Source organism: Anomaloglossus baeobatrachus, chromosome 4, assembly GCF_048569485.1.
Source record: "Anomaloglossus baeobatrachus isolate aAnoBae1 chromosome 4, aAnoBae1.hap1, whole genome shotgun sequence".
Lineage (NCBI taxonomy): Eukaryota > Metazoa > Chordata > Amphibia > Anura > Aromobatidae > Anomaloglossus > Anomaloglossus baeobatrachus.
Window position 1 is genome coordinate 375,520,981 of NC_134356.1, and position 22,391 is coordinate 375,543,371.

General features: G+C 40.3%; 1 protein-coding gene across 9 annotated transcripts in view; it reads right to left on the minus strand.

Annotated features, from left to right (window-relative positions):
• MAGI2 (membrane associated guanylate kinase, WW and PDZ domain containing 2) overlaps positions 1 to 22,391 on the minus strand; it is a 1,367,587-nt gene that overhangs the window by 22,079 nt on the left and 1,323,117 nt on the right. The gene's annotated exons all lie outside the window — the stretch shown is intronic.

Here is a 22,391-nt window from a genome sequence, read left to right on the forward strand (position 1 = left end):
CTGTTCTCATAATAAAGCTGATAAATTTGTCTCATAATTACATAGGTTGAAAAAAGACCTAAGTCCATCTAGTTCACCCTTTCTCCACCAATTATACATTTTATTATTAAGTAATTTATAACCAACAATGTTGTGTGCACTGAGGAAATCATCCAGCCCATTTTTAAAAGCTGTTATAGTATCTGCCATTACTATCTCTTGTGGTAGGGCATTCCACAGTCTGACTGCTCTAACTGTAAAGAACCCTTTTTAGCCATCAGAATCGCTTTTCTTCCACTTGCAGTGAGTTCCCCCTGGTCTTTAGTATTGTATTTGGAAGGAATAAGTCATGTGCTAGTCTTTTATATTGACCACACATGTATTTATGCATATACATAAGATCTCCTCTGAGACATCCTTTTTTTAAGCTAAACAAATCCAACTTTTTCTACATCTCCTCATATGGGAGGCCTTCCATTCCTTTCAATAATGTAGTTGCTGCCTTTGAACTGACTCTAACTTCTGAATGTCCATTTTAAAATGTGGAGGCCAAAACTGGATCCCATATTCTAGATGTGGCCTTACAAGTGATTTATAGAGGGGTAACAATACGTTGGGATCACGGGGTGTAATCTCTCTTTTTATGCACCCTAAAATCTTGTTTGCTTTTGTAACTGCTGCTTAACATTGAGTGCTGCTGCCCAGCTTAATTATAATCAGAATCCCCAAGTCCTTCTCCTGTTCTGTAGTTTCCTCTTTAAAAATAGATTATTAGCAGAACTGAGTGGGGAAAAGTGGTTTATAAGCAAAGAGGTATTTTCCTATATTCCACTTGTACGAGGGGCCGCTGATAAGTCTTTGTGATCTTTTTTTGTTTCTATGGTAATTAATGTTATATCACATGAAAGCCTTATGTGTATAATATATGCTTTCAAAATGTTGTGTTTGTTGCTTATGGCAACAGTGTTCTACGCATGCGGGAAAACAAAATGGCAGAGTCTAATGTGATATTCCCTGCAACTGAGAGCAGAGGAGGAAAGTCCACAAAGGATATTCATGGTGATATGCTGCAGACATTGAGGGATCAATGCTCTTCATACTCCACAGTTAAAAACTGGGTTGCCAAATTTAAAACGGGCCACTTCAGCACCAATGATGAGGAACGTCCTGGACAACTGAGAGTTGCTGTTGTTCCAAAGATTGTTGATGCTGTGCACAACCTCATACTGAAGAATCAGCGAATTTCAGCTAAAGCAGTAGTAGACATCATGGAGAATGTCCGTGAACGTGTTTGTGTCAATTTCCATGAACATTTGGACATGAGGAAGCTATCTGCTAAGTGGGTCCCCAAATGTTTGACAACAGATCAGAGAAACTTGTGAGTGAAAACTTCCCAGTCCATTTGTCAGCACTTCTGGACTGCTAAGAATTTCTTGGATCGACTGGTCACTATGGATGAGACGTGGATTTATTTGTATGATCCTGAAAACAAGAAGTCAAAAGAGTGGAGGCACAGTGGTTCCCCTCGTCCAAAGAAGTTAAGGGTGCAGAAATCAATCACTAAGGTGATGGTGTTTGTGTTCTGGGGTAAGGAGGGCATGCTGCTAGTGGACTACCTTCAAAAGGGTTCCACCATCAATGCAAGGTATTACATTGAACTTTTTGACCAACTGCAGGCAGCTCTGAATGCCAAAAGGTGCGGAAAGCTGTCCAAAGAAATGTTGTTCCTGCAAGACAACGCCTCCGCTTACACTGCAGAAGCAACCACGGCAAAACTGGCAGAGCTGGGCTTCCAGCTGGTTGACCACCCACCTTATTCACCAGATCTAGCTCCCTTCAACTACAATCTGTTTCCAAACCTGAATAAACATCTCAAGGGTACCACATTTCACACCATTTCTGATGCCATGGCTGTTACGGATGCCTGGTTTGAGGCACAACCGAAATCCTTCTTTTTGCTAGGCTAACAGAACTTGGAATACCGATGTAAGAGGTGTGTTGACATCAGTGGAGAGTATGTGGAATAAATATAAAGTTTCATCATCCTATCTTGTTTCTTTCTGGGTAAAACCAAAGACTTAGCAGCAGCTCCTCATACTAGTGTTTTTTTGTACGTTTGTTGGAGAGAGTTGTGGCTTCTGTTTGTAACAAAAGCTAAAATTACAGGGATTCAGCAAAAACTGTAAATGATCACATCTATTAAAAAGATCAGACAAAAGTATGTTTGGTCATACATTTGTTGGGTCATGGAAATGTGATGTCTATGAGTAGCTTTTGATCATTATCATGTCTAAGCAGTGGTAGACAGAGGAAAAAAAAACACTCTCGAAAAGTAGAATGTGGTTAGCAAATTAATCTACAGGATTCATAAAATTGGATTTTTAGTTATAGAGCACTTTTAAAGTAAAAATATAATTAGATGATGTATATAAACATTCTTATTGCATAGTATGTGCAAAAAAACCCACATCAATTTATGAGGTTTGTATTTACAGCATCTGAGTATGGGCACCCATAATAATTTCGTCTAAGTCTTTCTCATGTATTGTTCTTCACTTTGGCGATGGGGAACTAAAGTTGGTATATTTTAAAAATCATGTCCTCCAGAATGCTGTTGTTGGCTTCATAAGTAACAGAATTATGCCATTATGAACCTGAATAAAATAGAACAGAATGCTGAAACGCTAGATAGGCAACTAACGCCATAATTAACACAAAGAGGGAATTCAAACTGCCAACAGCATGGTTGTTTGTTGCCCTGAAGCATTATGGCATGGACAGGGTGCTAGAGTGCATGTGAAGCTACATTGCAGTGCCATGTTATCATGCAAAGTGCAGTGTGCTTCATACTCCACATGCCAGGAGAATGTGACTCCGTGAAAACAGTGCTACTTCCACTGTTTTTCTTTACATGTTCTGTACATACATAGCTTTGTCATATTAATAACTGGGTTGAGTATATCAGCATGCAGCTCTTCCTTGATGCATAATGTGGATCATCGAAATACAAATTTGGACTTCTATTTCCTAATTTGGATGCAAAGGCAGACAAAAATAAAATATTTTGTGCTATGACACTTCTATATAAGAATTTAAAATAGTTTGCTCTTTAGCCATGTTGCCATGTATTCAGTAGTTTTAGAAACATTTGAAAGATTTTCTAGGGAAAGTATTTTTTCAGGCCTAAAATGAGCTAAAAAATAAGCTGCTAATATACTCACCTTATTATTTTTGTATAATACCTGCAGAAAACCCATTTAGACATGCAAATCTAATAATACATTAGGAAAAAAGAGCCCTTCATAGTATGTGATGTAGCTACGTAGCTGAAGAAGCTTGCTGTGGAGCGTGCCTGTGTGATAGTGTGACACTGCAGGGATCACACAGGCACGCTCTACAGGAAGCTTCTTCTGGTACCCCATACCCGGTCCTGCCAGACGTATCGCACCATTGCTGTTTACACCACGTTTGGTGCCTTTTTTAACATGACCATTTACTCCAACAAGATATGACAAAAGGAGATGTGAAAATATAATCCATTCTCAGTCTAGAATTTACCCTGCCTGACTGTCTGCTGGACATCATGGCAATATAGAATTAAAGTTTGCATTCCCTGAGGAGAGACATCTAGCATATTACCCTTTCCAGGATCAGGGGTCCTCCTGACGATTAATACCCTCGTTGCCCTCACTATGGCATACATATCAATTGATTATAATTATTGACGCTTTATGTGTGATAATAGTCTAATCTGATGAAGGCCCGAAGGCCAAAACGTCAATTGATTGTTTGGACAAACACATGTACCATCTATCCAGAAAAAATTTTGATCAATAAAGAAATTTTTTGTACACGCAACTGGTTTGTTTCTTAAAGGGGTAAACAGTGTGCTGGAGATCTCCTTTGAACTGTTGTTCAGACCCACCGTGATCAGTAGAACAAGGCCCGAGTCCTCCAGTTCTCTTCACTGTACAACCATAGTGGTGATGGAGCATGCGCCCTACTGCTTCATTCAATTTCTATTAGACTTTCGGATATCGCTAAGTACAGCACATACTCGACTCTGACGTTCTACGTAAAGCATTTACCCATTTTCTCTTGCTAGTGCCGCTTTACTTACAAACTGACCAGCACTTCAGCTGATTAAGGAGCATTTGACCAGACCAGTCCATCAGATTCTTCGTACTCTAAAATACCTTACACAAGAAAACAGTTTTTCTATTAGAAAAGGTTGATTGACTGATCTGGTCATAAACTCCCTCATTAGCAGTCGTTGTATATACAGAAATGCTGGACAATTTGTAATAAAAACTGCACTAATAAGAAAAAGTGGGCAATCTCTTTAAACTCCCCCCCCCACTGTGGTTATGAAATGAAGAAGAATAGGGGCAATGTTCTAGTGATTGTTGGGTGGCTTAGTAGAGGGGCCCCTAGAAATTGGACATAACGATCCACTGTGGGACAACCCGTTTTCAGTGTTCTTGTATACATAATTCTACTATGTAAATTACATTTTATTTCTAAATAATGTCCTTGGCAAGGTGACTGCGAAAATGCAAAGGATTTCAAAGAAAGCAGGAAAGTGCTGCAACTGCTATAACAGAACTTCTATTATTTATATCAATACATTTTCTACAACCATCACTTTTACATATAATTATATTGATCATAAATCAACCTTACATAGTTTATACATCTCACACACAGCCTATTTAAATTCAGTAGTGGTATCAAAAAATAAAAATCAATTTCTATACATAATGTAAATATTTGTTTAAAATTGATTTTTGCTTTTTATCTAAGAACATAGCAATTTTTTCAATCTTCAATAATCTCTAAATGAAAATCCCCAATCTAATTGGCTTGAATTGATAATTGGAATACACAGTCTTTTACTAGACTATTTCCAATTAATGTTTCTTTTTCCAGGGAATTCTATATCAGTAACAGCTAGCTACTTTAAAATTTATACTGTATACTACACATGACAGTTCACATAAAAATATTATGTGTTAACAAGATGAAAAGTCTGGTAAAGCAATAAAGTATTCTATCCACAGAACTCTGCCTCTAGTGACTTTCCAATACTATTAGCTTGTAACGAACCAGGTTATAGTAGTGAATACAAAATTCACTAATAAGGCTATATAAAATTGTGTTTATTGGTGGTTTGGAAGATAACATCCTGTGCTATAAATCCATGTTAACAAGGCTCTACCTTATTAAAGGGCATCTGTCAGCAGATTTTTGCTACCTCATCTGAGTTTAGCATGATGTAGGCAAAGAGATCCTGAATCCAACGGTGTATCACTTAGATTACTGGGTGCAGCCGTTCTGACACAATCAGAATTTTTAGATTTAGCCATATAGCAGAACTGAGAGAACTGTCCAGCCCACACCAGGCTCTCAATAGACATTGTACATTGACAGTGAAGTGTCAATCAGAGGAGGAAGGGTGTCAGACTGCCATGCTTGTGGCATTGTAGTCAATGAGAAGTCCTGCTGGTTAAACAAACATACCAAATAAACAGATTAGACCTTCACAAGACAGGCATCCCTGAATTCTAAGTTTTAACCCTTGCTGCATGCTGTCTAAAGTTTACATAGCAAAAACCTGCTAACAGTTTCCCTTTAAAAAAACAAAAAAACAAGAACAAGCTATTACATGCACTGCTTATTACACTGCCTTAAAATTAAAACAAAAGCCCTGCTGTAAAATATAATGTAAAAGGTTTGCCAAGTCCTATCTCCAGTAATCACTTAGGCAGTTATTGGAGTGGTGTGAACCTTAACTTCATTCAAACAGGGGACTTTACTGCCAGTGATTGGACCCCCATCAATGAAGTAATGAGCTATCCTGCTGACGTGGGCACTTTGAAGAGTAGGTTTCAGAACCCCAAGACTTCATTTACATACCCTTTCAAATCTGGGAAGGCAGGGAAACCCAAATCAAAATTTTGAGACTGAGTGTATGTCAAGTGCATTCAAGGCATTGGACAAACACAGCAATGCTTGGCCATTTATAACATATAAATCTTATATATAAAGCTGAGTGTATTTATGTGTGTATGTCCGCTAAAGGAATCCTCACCATCGCATTTACAATCACATAATTTTGCACAGACACCCCATGTGACTCAGGGAATCTCATAGACTATGTTTTGACAGGAAAATTTAACCCTGAGCTTTATAGTTACTCTCCAAAAAACCTGCCTCCATTAAAGTCAATGGAGCTGGGAACTACAGGTCATTAATAGCAGCTCTAATTGGTTGCTATAGGAAAGAAACACATTCTTATTATAAGAAGCTTATGTGTGAGGTAATATGATTTCTGTGGAGAGAAGGATAGAGAGACAGGGAAAGAGTCAGACAGGGAAAGAGTCAGACAGGGAAAGAGTCAGACAGACAAGGGAAAAAGCCAGACAGAGGCAGACAGGTAAAAAGAGACAGATAGGGAAAGATACAGACAGGGAAAGAGACAGACAGGAAAAGACACTGACAGACAGGGAAAGATACAGACAAAGAGACAGACAGACAAAAAAACAGACAGAGATAGAGAAATAGACAGACAGGACAAGACACAGGCAGACAGGGAAAGAGACAAACAGACACACAGAGACAGACAGACAGAGAGATAGAGAGAGACAGACACACAGATAGACAAAGAGACAGACCGGGAAAGAGACAGACAGAGAGAGACAGACAGAGAGAGACACAGACAGATACAGACAAAAAAATACAGAGACAGACAGGAAAAGAGACAGACAGACAGAGAGACAGACAGATAGATAGATATAGACAGACAGAGAAAGACAGACAAAGAGATACAGAGACAAACAGGCAAAGAGACAGACAGAGAAAGACAGACAAAGAGATAAAGATAGACAGAGACAGACAGACAGATAGAGCGACAGACAGACAGAGACTGGGAGAGAGGGAGAGAAACAGAGACACAGTTATTATCGCGGGCATTGCCAGGTACTGCAGCTAGTATATATTTTATATATATATATATATATACACATATATATATATATATATATATATATATATATATATATATATATATATATATATGTATATACACAGTATGTATATATATATATATATATATATATATATATGTATATATATACACATACCTGTATATACAGTGCATTGCAAAAGTATTTGGCCCCCTTGATTTTTTCAACCTTTTCCCACATTTCAGGCTTCAAACATACAGATAAAAATTAAAATTTTATGGAGAACAATCAACAACAAGTGGGACACAATTGTGAAGTTGAACGAAATTTATTGCTTATTTTAAACTTTTTTAAAACATAAAAAACTAGGGGCGTGCAATATTATTCGGCCCCTTTAAGTTAACACTTTGTAGCCTCACTTTTTGCTGCGATTACAGCTGCAAGTCACTTGGGGTATGTGTCTATCAGTTTTGCACATCGAGAGACTGAAATTCTTGCTCATTCTTCCTTTGCAAATAGCTCGAGCTGAGTGAGGTTGGATGGAGAGCGTTTGTGAATAGCAGTTTTCAGCTCTTTCCACAGATTCTCGATTGGATTCAGGTCTGGACTGTGACTTGGCCATTCTAACACCTGGATACATTTATTTGTCAACCCTTCCATTGTAGATTTTGATTTATGTTTGGGATCATTGTCTTGTTGAAAGACAAATCTCCGTCCCAGTCTCAGGTCTTTTGCAGACTCCAACAGGTTTTCTTCAAGAATAGTCCTGTATTTGGCTCCATCCATCTTCTAATCAATTTTAACCATCTTCCCTGTCCCTGCTGAAAAAAAGCAGGCCCAAACCATGATGCTGCCACCACCATGCTGGACAGTGGGGATGGTGTGTTCAGGGTGATGAGCTGTGTTGCTTTTACGCCAAACAAATCGTTTGGCATTGTGCCCAAAAAGTTTGATTTTGTTTCATCTGACCAAAGCACCTTCTTCCACATGTTTGTTGTGTCTCCCAGGTGGCTTGAGGCAAACTTTAAACGGAAACATTTTATGGATATCTTTGAGAAATGTCTTTTTTCTTGCCACTCTTCCATAAAAGCCAGATTTTTGCAGCGTACGACTGATTGTTGTTCTATGGACAGACTCTCCCACCTCAGCTGTAGATCTCTACAGTTCATCCAGAGTGATCATGGGCCTCTTGGCTGCATCTCTGATCAGTCTTCTTTTTATTTGAGATTAACTTTTTGAGGGATGGCCGGGTCTTGGTAGATACACCTTCCATTTCAATATGATCGCTTGCACAGTGCTTCTTGGGATGTTTAAGGTTTTGGAAATCTTTTTGTAACCAAATCTGGCTTTAAACTTCTCCACAACAGTATCACGGACTTGGCTGTTGTGTTCCTTGGTCTTCATGATGCTCTCTGTGCTTTAAACAGAACACTGAGACTATCACAGAGCAGGTGCATTTATACAGAGACTTGATTACACACAGGTGGATTATATTTATCATCATCAGTCATTTAGGAGAACATCGGATCATTCAGAGATCCTCAATGAACTTCTGGAGTGAGTTTACTGCACTGAAAGTAAAGTGGATAAATAATATTGCACGCCCCACTTTTCAGTTTTTTATCTTTTAAAAAAGTTTAAAATAAGCAATAAATTTCGTTCAACTTCACAATTGTGTCCCACTTGTTGATTCTTCAATATAAAATTTAAATTTTGTGATCTTTACGTTTGAAGCCTGAAATGTGGGAAAAGGTTGAAAAAAATCAAGGGGGCCAAATACTTTCACAAAGCACTGTATGTATATATATATATATATATATATATATATATATATATATATTAAAAAAAAAATCACTGTTAAGACACCTTCTTCAGGTAGTTAAGATGGTGATTTTTTGCCACTGGAAAGATGGAAAGAGACAAAAACATACGTCTTTAGAAGAATGATTTGCAGAGATAGCCCCAATCAACCGTGTGGAAAGAATCACCACTCAATCACAGGATGAGGTCACCGTAACTGCTACCAAATGGTTCAATTGGAAATCTTTCTTGTCCTCCCCAACCTACCTAACTCTTTTGAGATAACCCCCCCATATGCCTGACTTAACTACTAATGGGGCCTTGTCTTCCCTAATAATATATATATATATATATATATATATATATATATATACTGTTTTCAATCTTGGCTGATCATTATGACTATTATCTCCTATCTTTTTTTTTTGTTCTTCACATTTTTTTACCTGTGATAACTATTTACAAGTAAGATTTGTCATGTTTTTAATACTGTGATATTTCTCCCAACTCATTATCTACCGGATTTCTTGTATCTGATTTGCTATAGTTCTTATACCTTGTAGTTGACATATTACATGTTATATATTGCTTTCTTTAATTATAAAACAAAACTTTGAATTGGAAAAAAAGAGGTCATGATTGACAAGCTTAAGACATGAAATGGTTAGATCATCAAAACTACAGCAAGGAGCCCAGCAAGTGACATTCCACTGTCCCTAGTACATGCTGCCCTGAGATCGAGACGCGTAAAATGGATGACAGATTTATGTGAATGCTTGAGATGAAAAAGCAGTGGCGAGCTCAATCTTAGACTTCACAAATCAGATATTAGTTTTTTATTCAACAGCTGCATGTAACAATGTAAAGCGTTCAGCAACTATTCACAAACAGCTCTCTCCAGATCACAGTCATCATTTAGTAGTACAAAGAAACATTTCAAATCTATTTCCGATGTCATATCTACAAATGAAAACGATCACCAAAAATACACAGACTGATATGCTCTTGTAAGAAAGACATTGAAGAATGGATTAGAGATTGACATTCTATGAAGACGTGGATGAACAAATCATGCATTCAGTGTCCTTCTATTATAAGGGGCTATGAAGAAGGCTACTGTATAACAGGACAATGTAAATGATTTTCAACAAACACAACACCATGTTGTTATAATAGGATTAACAATTAAGGTGGATAGAGGTGTGTAATATATGGACACCAGATAAATCACAGAAAGTGGCCACCCCTGACGCAGGCATCTTGCCGAAACGAATGTCCGTCGGGTGGGTGCCAATCCATGGTATTTAGTGCGGTGTACATTGTTACTGGTAAGTCCTATACAATATTGTAGGTTACACTGATGCACTTTATAGGTGGTTCTGGTTTTGGCCAGGAGGGATATACAGTTAGGTCCAGAAATATTTGGACAGTGACACAAGTTTTGTTATTTTAGCTGTTTACAAAAACATGTTCAGAAATACAATTATATATATAATATGGGCTAAAAGTGCACACTCCCAGCTGCAATATGAGAGTTTTCACATCCAAATCGGAGAAAGGGTTTAGGAATCATAGCTCTGTAATGCATAGCCTCCTCTTTTTCAAGGGACCAAAAGTAATTGGACAAGGGACTCTAAAGGCTGCAATTAACTCTGAAGGCGTCTCCCTCGTTAACCTGTAATCAATGAAGTAGTTAAAAGGTCTGGGGTTGATTACAGGTGTGTGGTTTTGCATTTGGAAGCTGTTGCTGTGACCAGACAACATGCGGTCTAAGGAACTCTCAATTGAGGTGAAGCAGAACATCCTGAGGTTGAAAAAAAAGAAAAAATCCATCAGAGAGATAGCAGACATGCTTGGAGTAGCAAAATCAACAGTCGGGTACATTCTGAGAAAAAAGGAATTGACTGGTGAGCTTGGGAACTCAAAAAGGCCTGGGCGTCCACGGATGACAACAGTGGTGGATGATCGCCGCATACTTTCTTTGGTGAAGAAGAACCCGTTCACAACATCAACTGAAGTCCAGAACACTCTCAGTGAAGTAGGTGTATCTGTCTCTAAGTCAACAGTAAAGAAAAGACTCCATGAAAGTAAATACATCTAGATGCAAACCATTCATCAATTCCAAAAATAGACAGGCCAGAGTTAAATTTGCTGAAAAACACCTCATGAAGCCAGCTCAGTTCTGGAAAAGTATTCTATGGACAGATGAGACAAAGATAAACCTGTACCAGAATGATGGGAAGAAAAAAGTTTGGAGAAGAAAGGGAACGGCACATGATCCAAGGCACACCACATCCTCTGTAAAACATGGTGGAGGCAACGTGATGGCATGGGCATGCATGGCTTTCAATGGCACTGGGTCACTTGTGTTTATTGATGACATAACAGCAGACAAGAGTAGCCGGATGAATTCTGAAGTGTACCGGGATATACTTTCAGCCCAGATTCAGCCAAATGCCGCAAAGTTGATCGGACGGCGCTTCATAGTACAGATGGACAATGACCCCAAGCATACAGCCAAAGCTACCCAGGAGTTCATGAGTGCAAAAAAGTGGAACATTCTGCAATGGCCAAGTCAATCACCAGATCTTAACCCAATTGAGCATGCATTTCACTTGCTCAAATCCAGACTTAAGACGGAAAGACCCACAAACAAGCAAGACCTGAAGGCTGCGGCTGTAAAGGCCTGGCAAAGCACTAAGAAGGAGGAAACCCAGCGTTTGGTGATGTCCATGGGTTCCAGACTTAAGGCAGTGATTGCCTCCAAAGGATTCGCAGCAAAATATTGAAAATAAAAATATTTTGTTTGGGTTTGGTTTATTTGTCCAATTACTTTTGACCTCCTAAAATGTGGAGTGTTTGTAAAGAAATGTGTACAATTACTACAATTTCTATCAGATATTTTTGTTCAAACCTTCAAATTAAACGTTACAATCTGCACTTGAATTCTGTTGTAGAGGTTTCATTTCAAATCCAATGTGGTGGCATGCAGAGCCCAACTCGCGAAAATTGTGTCACTGTCCAAATATTTCTGGACCTAACTGTATATATATTTATGTTCAGCCAATTATAGTATAATCTCTTAACCTGTTGTTTCACAACTACTAGTATGGTATTGTAACCTAACCTCTAATAATTATAGTGAGTGTTGTATTCATACTGTGTATCATATATTTTGTGAACTGCTTGTAATATTACCCTTCTGGGCTAACTGGGTATTGGGGTCTGTGCACCCATATTGTATGTTGTCTCTCCTTCCCCACCTTGCACTTGATTATTAATACTAATAAAAATAAATTTTCATGATAAGATGTCTGATGGCTGTTTTTTCTTTGTGGTTGTATAACAGGACAGTTTAAATATAGCTTTTCATACCTGGAATAGGTTTGCATTAGAAATAAATTGAGTTTGGCAAACATATAATTTTATATTAGTACTTAGAGGCAAAGGGGTACATATTACAAGTAGCCTATGCAGCTGTTACAGATTCCTAGAGGAAGCGACTGACTTATCTAATAGGTAATAAGAAGCTGTACAGGACCCCATCACTACAGATCCCTATATGTTCAAAAGAAGGGTTGCCAAATGAACTCAAGGATTCTAAAAAGATGTGGCCAAACCAGTCTCAAGTGCTTTCATCCAAGATTGTTAGGGGTATAGTTGTGCCAAGATTACGTGGCAAAGCACATTGATATACGCCACAGGTTAATATGTAAAATATTGTAAGAGTTCCCACACTTTTTAAAATGTTACCAAGAAGAAGGGTAACATTATGACTTAACAGATCATTGTACATTATTGAAGAAAATGTCAGCTAGATCCCTCATAATGAACTGCAATAAAGAAGGAGAGAAGCGCTCCATGTGTGGGACACTATAGACGAAATTAGGGGAAAAAAGTTTACTATGTTCCCCTGTAAGAGTTGTGTAAACCATACGTAACAATGGGAATCACATAAATCACAGTAAATCCTGCTCCGACTGTAGGCCCGTGGCATCTGTATGCTGAGCTGTGCTAATATTGGGAGAGAATTGAAAATGGGGGCTGCACAGGATGGAGGGACCACAAACAAGGTCTCTGTAGAGGATTTTGTTTAATAATTGGCTACGCATTTCAAAAATGGTCAGACTTCTTCATTAGGCATATGTACAACAAAAACAACATACAGTGGGTATGGAAAGTATTCAGACCCCTTTACATTTTTCACTCTTTGTTTCGTTGCAGACATTTGGTAAATTCAAAAAAGTTCATTTTTTTCTCATTAATGTGCACTCTATACCCCATCTTGACAGAAAAAACAGAAATGTAGAAATTTTTGCAAATTTTTTAAACAAGAAAAACTGAAATATCACATAGTCATAAGTATTCAGACCCTTTGCTCAGACACTCATATTTAAGTCACATGCTGTCCATTTCCTTGTGATCCTCCTTGAGATGGTTCTACTCCTTCATTGTAGTACAGCTGCGTTTAATTAAACTGATAGGACTTGATTTGGAAAGGCACACACCTGTCTATATAAGACCTCATAGCTCACAGTGCATGTCACACCATATGAGAATCATGAGGTCAAAGGAACTGCCCAAGGAGCTCAGAGACAGAATTGTGGCAAGGCACAGATCTGGCCAAGGTTACAAAAGAATTTCTGTAGTACTCAAGGTCCCTAAGAGCACAGTGGCCTCCATAATCCCTAAATGGAAGAAGTTTGGGACCACCAAAACTCTTCCTTGACCTGGCCGTCCAGCTAAACTGAGCAATCATGGGAGAAGAGCCTTGGTGAGAGAGGTAAAGAAGAACCCCAAGATCACTGTGGCTGAGCTCCAGAGATGCAGTAGGGAGATGGGAGAAAGTCGCACAAAGTCAACTATCACTGCAGCCCTCCACCAGTTGGGCCTTTATGGCATAGTGGCTCAACGAAAGCCTCTCCTCAGTGCAAGAAATATGAAAACCCGCATAGAGTTTGCAAAAAAATACATGAAGGACTCCCAGACTATGAGAAATAAGATTCTCTGGTCTGATGAGACAAAGATAAAACTTTTTTGTGATAATTCTAAGTGGTATGTTTGGAAAAAACAGGTACCTCATCACAATGACACATGATGGTGGCAGCATCATGCCAGGAGGGTATTTTTCAGCTACAGGGACAGGACAACTGGTTGCAATTGAAGAAAAGATGAATGTGGCCAAGTACAGAGATATCCTGGCAGAAAACCTCTTCCAGAGTGCTCTGGACCTCAGATTTGGCTGAAGGTTCACCTTCCAACAAGACAATGACCCAAAGCACACAGCTAAAACAACAAAGGTGTGGCTTCAGAACAACTCTGTGACCATTCTTGACTGGCCCAGCCAGAGCCCTGACCTAAACCCAATTGAGCATCTCTGGAGAGACCTGAAAATGGCTGACCACCAACGTTCACCATACAACCTGATGAAACTGGAGAGGATCTGCAAGGGAGAATGGCAGAGGATCCCCAAATCCAGGTGTGAAAAACTTGTTGCATCATTCCCAAGAAGACTCATGGTGGTACTAGCCCAAAAGGGTGCTTCTACTCAATACTAAGCAAAGGATCTGAATACTTATGACCATGTAATATTTCAGTTTGTTTTTTTTTTATAAAATTTGCAAAAATGTCTACATTTCTGTTTTTTTCTGTCAAGATGGGGTGCAGAGTGTACATTAATGAGAAAAAAATGAACTTTTTTCAATTTACCAAATGGATGCAATGAAACAAAGAGTGACAAATTTAAAGGGGTCTGAATACTTTCCATACCCATTGTATAGATGCCTCCATTTTATAGGCAATTAATCACTGATTGCCTATAAAATGGAGGCATGTCTATATATTTTTTTAGTTGTATATGTGCCTGATGAAAAGGGCAGACCATCCTCGACACGTGTAGCCGAATAATAAAACCTCCTCTACAGAGACCTTGTTGGTGGTCCCTCCATCCTGTGCAGTGCCCACACAAGACCAACGATTTCCAATGGTCTCCTAATCCTCATAATGAACTGACATTTCTGGCATTGAAATGTATGGAACTAGTATGTGTCATGCCATTCATTTTAACAACAACAAATTTTACTAACTCGGACGTTGGCATGTCCTTCAGTTAAGACTTGTGATAGGGAATTCCTATAGGTGACTGCCTATAGAAGTTTGAAAGCTAAAGGGATGACCATGCGATACGTCATATTTGGAATTGAAAACTAATCAATCAAAATTCCTCTTTCCTTATGGAAACTGGAGAGAATAAAGGGAGGGAATAAAGATATTAAGTTTCTCGTTAGGCCTCACATATCTAATGAAACAGACCAAATGTTCCCAAGAAAAATAAGTATAATAAATATATCTGGGAATCAAAGACACAATAAATGCTGTCACTACATACAGGATTTTTAGATAAATATTTGTGAAAAAATATATTCCCATCTCATTGAGTTGTTAGGTGTGATGTCAAGCGATCGGACTTCTTTTGAAGCTTTTGTTAATTTTATAACGTCTATTTAACTCATGGGCAGATATTTGCAACTATCTGAATTTATGGATGGTAAATTATGATCCTGTCTATTTAATTGATCTTGATGCTAATGTGGCGCCCCTGACCTGGTCAGGCACCACTGAGTACTGCACCCATGCTGGGACAGTACTTCCAGGTAATCTGAAGGCTGAATAGGGTGTGTACGCACAGACACATAACAACCAGGTCTCCCACACCTTAGAGGGGACCCTTGGGCAGACCCAAGAGGGGGCGTGCCTCCACATCTCAGCTAGGGGTGTAGGGGAGGGGCTGGAAGCTAAGGTGGCAGTGGCTGTCAGGAAAGTAGGAGGAGTTAGCCAGTCTGAAGTGGAGAAGCGCAGAGAGTGGCAGCAGGGGAGTGATGTGCGCGGACACACTAGTCAGACCCTGCACGTGTAGTAGCCATTAGTGGGGGAGAATGGTTACCAGCAAGTCGGTCAGAAAGATGCTGAGGTAGTCAGTTGGTCAGAAAGACGCTGAGGAAGTCAGCTGGTCGAGTATGGAGACTCCTGGTGACTTGGCATGCGGAAACAGGTCCCTAGAGTAGATGTCCATTTATTTGGTCTGCTAAACCTGACAGTGGGGGGAACCACAAGTCCCACACTAACCAACTAGAGTCCGAGCATCCGCAGCAACGAGGGGGCCCATAAGGAGGATCGAGCCTGGAGCCATCTTCCTTGGTCCACGCTGCCAGCAAACGGGCCAAAAATGGGAGAAAAGGCAACAGCGACTTCCTTGGATGAATCCCACGGTACTTCAAGTCAGGGGTTATCCGAAACAAGAAGTGCTAGGAAGGCGAGTTAACGGTTACCCTTAGACCACCTGAAGGATACCTGGTTCCACCTGGTTTATCTCAGCATCACCCGGGTTACCTCACAAAAACACCTGAAAGTGAGTAAATAAGTTGAAAGACATCTTGGACTGTGCCTAAGTTATTCTGGGATCTGTTGTTCCACACAAAGCCGAGCCCCTGGGCCAGCCTCACTCATGGAAGGCCATACCACCAGACTGCAGACTGCATCAGCCCCAGACGCTCGTTAAAGCTGCAGTGGCGGTCACCCATACCCCTGACCGCAAAACCGTGAGTGGCGTCACGACTCCCATGTAAATAAACCTGACATACCTGTGGCCAGAAATACCAAAACGTGGAGACCCCGCGGTGTCCCTGCAGGTGGATAGATGTCCCTGGGAGCGGTTGGCGACACACTAAAGCGGGCTTTGCACGCTGCGATCTCGCTAGCAAGATTGCAAGCGATCGTACCCGCCCCCGTCGGTTGTGCGACACGGGCAAATCGCTGCCCGTCGTGCACAACCACACTTACCCCTGTCACACGGACTTACCTGTCCTGCGACGTCGCTCTGGCCGGCGAACCAGGGTCGTGCGGCGTCACAGCGACGTCACACGGCAGCCATCCAATAGAAGCGGAGGGGCGGAGATGAGCGGGACGTAAACATCCCGCCCACCTCCTTCCTTCTGCATAGCCGGTGAAGACAGGTAAGGAGATGTTCCTCGCTCCTGCGGTGTCACACTTAGCGTTGTGTGCTGCCACAGGAACGAGGAAAACATCGCTAATTAGAAGAAAACGATTTCTTGTTTTAGGACGAACTCTCCGAGGCAAATGATTTTTTCCGCTTTTGCGATCGTTTTAGATCGCACATAAGTGTCACACACTGCGATATCGTTAATGAAGCCGGATGTGCGTCACAAACAACGTGACCCCGACAATAATTCATTAACGATATCGTAGCGTGTAAAGCCTGCTTAAGACCCCTATTGTTTTTGTCTGATCAAATGCAAGATTTGAATATTTGCTTGGAAGGAGTCCTCCTTGGATATTCCATTAGAACCATTAGGCATGTCACTATATTGATCCAAGTAAGATAGAATAAATTAATTCTGAAGCTTTGCTCATTAACGCTAAGAAAGGCACACTGACATTCAGTTATTAAAAAGGAAAGAATAAAAAAGGCACGTTTAACTTATCTAGCTAGTAGGTATTAACATATTCACAATTCTGGTTCTTACTGTAGATCTGAATGACCTAATCCTGCCAATTAATTTCATGATACTATGGCACAGAATATTTCCTATGCTAACTCTAGGACAGAATAAACGAACCTATTTCAGAACACATGAAGTGGGAACATCTGGGGAGTCACAACTCACTGAAGTGCTTTATTTGTAACACTATTTCTTTCAAGAAGAGATAACAAGGCTTGGTTCACACTAGCATTTGGAGCTCTTGAAGCAAACTGATTCATCTCATAAAGGACGCAAATTGATTACAATGAGGGTCTGTTTGGCTTCCTTTGGACCACAAATGTCAAACTCTGGCCCGTGGGCTGACCTTTTATGCCAGACGTCCATTATTCTGTAAAATGTAGGAGGCACATTATTCTATATGGAGGGCTATGTGGGGCCCATTATTATGTAAAGAGGACTATATGGGGCACATTATTCTGTATAGATGACTATCTGGAACACATTATTATGTATGGAGGGCTAGATGGGAACCATTATACTGTATAGAGAACTATATGGGGCACATTATTCTGAATGGAGGACTATGTGGGAGCCATTATTCTGTATGGAAGCCTATGAGGGACCATTATTCTGTATGGTAAGGCTATGGTATGGCTATGTGGGGGCACATTATTCTGTATGGAGGGCTATGTGGGGCACATTATTCTGTATGGAGGACTATATGGGGCCCATTCTGTATGGAGGGCTATGTGGGGCCCATTATTGTGTATGGAGGATGATGTGGGGCCCATTATTGTGTATGGTGGACTATGTTGGACCCAGTATAGTGTATGGAGGACTATATGGGACCCATTATTCTGTATGGAGGAATATGTGGGAAACATTATTCTGTATGGAGGTATGGGGTACCTTTTTTATATGGGGTACATTTTTCTATTATTTGTATGGAGGACTATGTGGGACCCATTCTTTATGGAGGGCTATGTGGGGCCCATTATTCTGTATGGAAGACTAATGTGGGGAACATCATTCTGTATGGAGGACAATGTGGGGCCCATTATTGTGTATGGAGGACTACATGGGCTCACGAGTAGGTTGGCTCATGACTTTATCAAAGTTTTTAACTTTGGCACTCTGTGTATTTGAGTTTGACATCCCTGTTTTAGAGTGTCCATTGTCATAATAGAAAAATATGAAATTGTTCTAATAACTATGAACTTGCAATGGAGGCTCTTAATAGGAGCTCTAAAGCAAGTATGAATCTAACCCTAAGCTTGTATTGCAGAAATTACAATAAAACAGACTAAAAAAATGTATCTAAAAAAATCCCAATTTATCAAGACCAGTGATTTTCACACTGGTCTTATAGAGCGTGTAGGAGTTAGATGTTGCTGATTCATTAAAAAGCATATGCCTCCTAATATATCAGGTGGTGTGTGCCTCTATGCGCTTTTACACAAATCTTACTTCAGTCAAGGTTTAAAGTAACATTTTTGGCATAAGGAATGCAACAGTTTGTAATCAATTAGACAAGCTCTTCCGCCACCCCTGTGGTGCCCCAGTCCCACCCTACTTGGTGTTGAACAAGGATATGGTAACTTTTGAAAGCTTTTTATTCCTGTTTTCTGGTGTTGGGCTATGTGCGCACGCTGTGGATTTACCCGCAGAATTGCCACGGATTTTGCTCCAGAAATGCTGCAGAAAATGTTTATAACATTTCTGCAGTCCTTCTCCAGCAAAATCTATGGGGATTAAAAAAAGCTGTGTGCACACTGAGTTTTTTTGTCCCTGCGGATTTACCAGCGGAATATCCGCTGTGGAATTAATGTGCATGTCAGTTCTTTTCTGCAGATTCCGGTGATTTTGCCATTAATTATTGGTCAAAAACCGCAGGGACCAACCTGCGGCAAAACTGCAGAAATTCCGCACCAAATCCACAGCAAAACCGCACCAAAACGCGGCAAAACCGCATGCGGATTTCGTTGCGGTTTTGGTGCTTTTTTTTACCGCAGGTGAGGGATTCTTTCACAGGGTCCAGTTTTTCCTTAAGAAAAAGTCATTTTATAGTGTGCACATAGCCTAAAAGCTTTGATAAAACAGAACCAAAATATCTATGGTGATAATTAGGATATGACATCAAAGGGTACCAATCTTAGTCTAACTGTGGATTTTATTGAGCAGAGGTACCACAGTTTGGGCAAATATGTGACTTTTTGCTCTAAAAAGGAGTAAAAAAAAGATACAAATTAAGATTTTTTTGTGTTGTTCAAAATTCATGAACCCGTATCATCTTGAAGAATTGTGCACTAAGATTAGCGACAAGTACCACAAGACAAAAAAGAAAAGGTTCTTTAAAAAACAAAACCAAAATGCAAATGATGAATAAGGCCATTTGCCTGTGGTGCCATTTAATAATACATCTTAGTTCACTGCAGTAATCCAATTCAGAATTTGACAGACAAAACTAATAGATGCTGTTACATATCTTAGGTGATAGAAAATTATAGATAAAAACATGTTTTTGTAACACACACGTGTGTTTAAAGAAGTAAACAATTCACCATCTTTGAAGAAACTATCATGATTTCAAACCCATGGACATTTACTAAAGGGAACCTGTCAGGTCCAATATGCTCCCAGTACCACGAGCAGTTCTGGGTGCATATTGCTAATCCCTGCCTAACCGTCCCTGTATACACTAGCACAGATAAAGAGATCTTTGGAAAAAGTATTTCTAAAGATCTTTTACCGTATGCTAATGAGCGAGGGGACTAGTCCCCTGGGCATTAGTTCCCCGTCCAGTCGGCTTCATTAGCATATTAGTACGCCCCTGTGGGTGTGCTAACATGCTAATGAATGTGCAGCGTCAGCGGATTATCTTACTTACTTCTCTGGCTGCCATCGCTGCCCGACACTGGATTTCGGCTCAATGCACATGACCCCGGAGTTTGGGTCATGCGCACTATGAAGCTGGGTGTACGCGTCCTGGCTGAAAACTGAAGTAGTGCGCATGACCGAACCTCTGGGATCATGCGCACTGAGCCAAAATCCAGCGTCGGGCGGCGATGGTAGCGGAGAAGTGAGTGAGATCTCCTCTGATGCTGCACATTCATCAGCATGTTAGCACACCCACAGGGGCCCACAGGGGCGTGCTAACATGCTAATAGTGCTGACTAGCAAGGGAAACTAACGCCCAGGGGACTAGTCCTGCTAGTGGTTCTGGCTGCATATTGAACCTGGCAGGTTCCCTTTAAAGCTTGGCTACAGGTCATAATACCCGCAATGATTACTTGGTTATGTAAAATGTAAAACTCATTTAGTTGTTCTGTACCCCTAGCATATTAACACTCCTGCAGTAGAGCAGGATATCCTGCAAAGAAGTTTTTAACTTCAAATCATTAAATTGAACTATTCCAGGGCTTCCATTTGCTGAAGGTTATTACTGGAATAATTGGTGGTGAAAAATCTGCCTCCTCCTCCTCTTCCTCCTCTTGTTTTCATTTAGAGGAAAAATATTCTTTTATCAAGTTGCAGATTTCAAACATGACAATTATTCAAAATATTCATTTATTCAAATATTCAAGCTAGAGGCCAAATTATATTAAAAAAAATGATCATTTTAGTTAAAAGATCCACAAAATACTAAACTTCAAAACTATTGAATATTTATATATAACACTATATTCTGCATCTGGGAAAGAACTAAATGCTGATTCAGGTGTATGGGATCTACCTTATGGAAGAATTACATCTCAGTAGTTGGTACCTCTGTAATTTCACTCAGAACAATCAACAGCACAAACAATAGTTGACAGCAATATCTGTAGGTCAATTCTGAAGCTCTGTCTACAATGGGAGTATAGCGCCCTGTACACAATACACTAATATCAATCGATAGTGACCGGTTCTCCCAACTGTCTGATTTGTATGGCGGCTCTGGAGTTAACGATTTGGCATGTTCAATTTCGGACTGCCATTCCTTTTGTTCTCCCTGACATAATCCACTTCCAGAGATGTCTGTGGCATTTTTATAGAGAAAGAGGAGTGTTCGGCCATACTAAGGCTATGTGCCCACATGAGATTAAACCTGCGGATTTATCTGCGTTAAATCCGAGGATTTATCTGCGTTAAATCCGCAGGTTTCAACATGCACAGACACTCCCCATGTTATCCTATGGGACATGGGGAGTGCTGTGTCCATGCTGCGGATACATGCGGCTGCGGAACATGCTGCGGAGTCCCACAGCCACATGTAATTGTCAATTCTTTCTGGGGAATTACCTGCAGAAATCCCGGCTCTCCACTATGGAGATAGGGCCGGGACTTCCGCAGGTAATCCGCAGCATGTCCGCAGGTTTTCCACAGCTATTTTGCTGTACTACCACAGCTAAAAATAGCTGTGGATTCCGGCGAGCAGCTGCGGGAAACCTGCGGCCATACCTGCGGATATATCCGCAGGAGCAAGCTCCCGTGGGCACATAGCCAACACTCCTTTGTAGGGTAGAAAAGATAACTAAGAACTGCCAGCTGAACAATCAGCTGAACCTGGACCATTGATGCAACCTGTGCAGCCCACAGGGCCCAAGAGGGAAGAAGGCCCATATCCACCTCTAAAACAGATTGCGTAGTACAGTGCATTATGATAAGCTCTTGGACTGCAAAGGGCCCATATAATTTTCTTGCACGGGGGCCCTTTTCTGTCTGCGTCCACAAGTGAGCTGAACCATCATTCAGCTGGCAGCAATCTAAGGTTTATAGGAGGATTTATCTTTCCCAGAGAGAAGTCTGGTAAGCAAACTGAGAAGACAGCAGATATTCTTAATATAATAATATTCTACATAATCTCTACATAATCGTACACAACCATGAATTCCTTGAGAGGAGGCACTTTAAGAGCAAATCACTGTAATTACTAAACTTTTTCCTTAAATAGTTTAGTCACTTTATTTTTACAAATGTGTTAAGGACCTATATATTAGTAGTAAGGACGACAAAATTAAGTGGTTCAGATTCCCCTCTGGACGCACTTTCACACTCGTGCAATGTTTCATGGGGACCCCCCATTTCTCAAGCATGCAAAGCATCTTCACCAACAATAACATATTACAGGGTGCAGCGGGTTTTTCTGATTGGAAAAGTGAGTAGA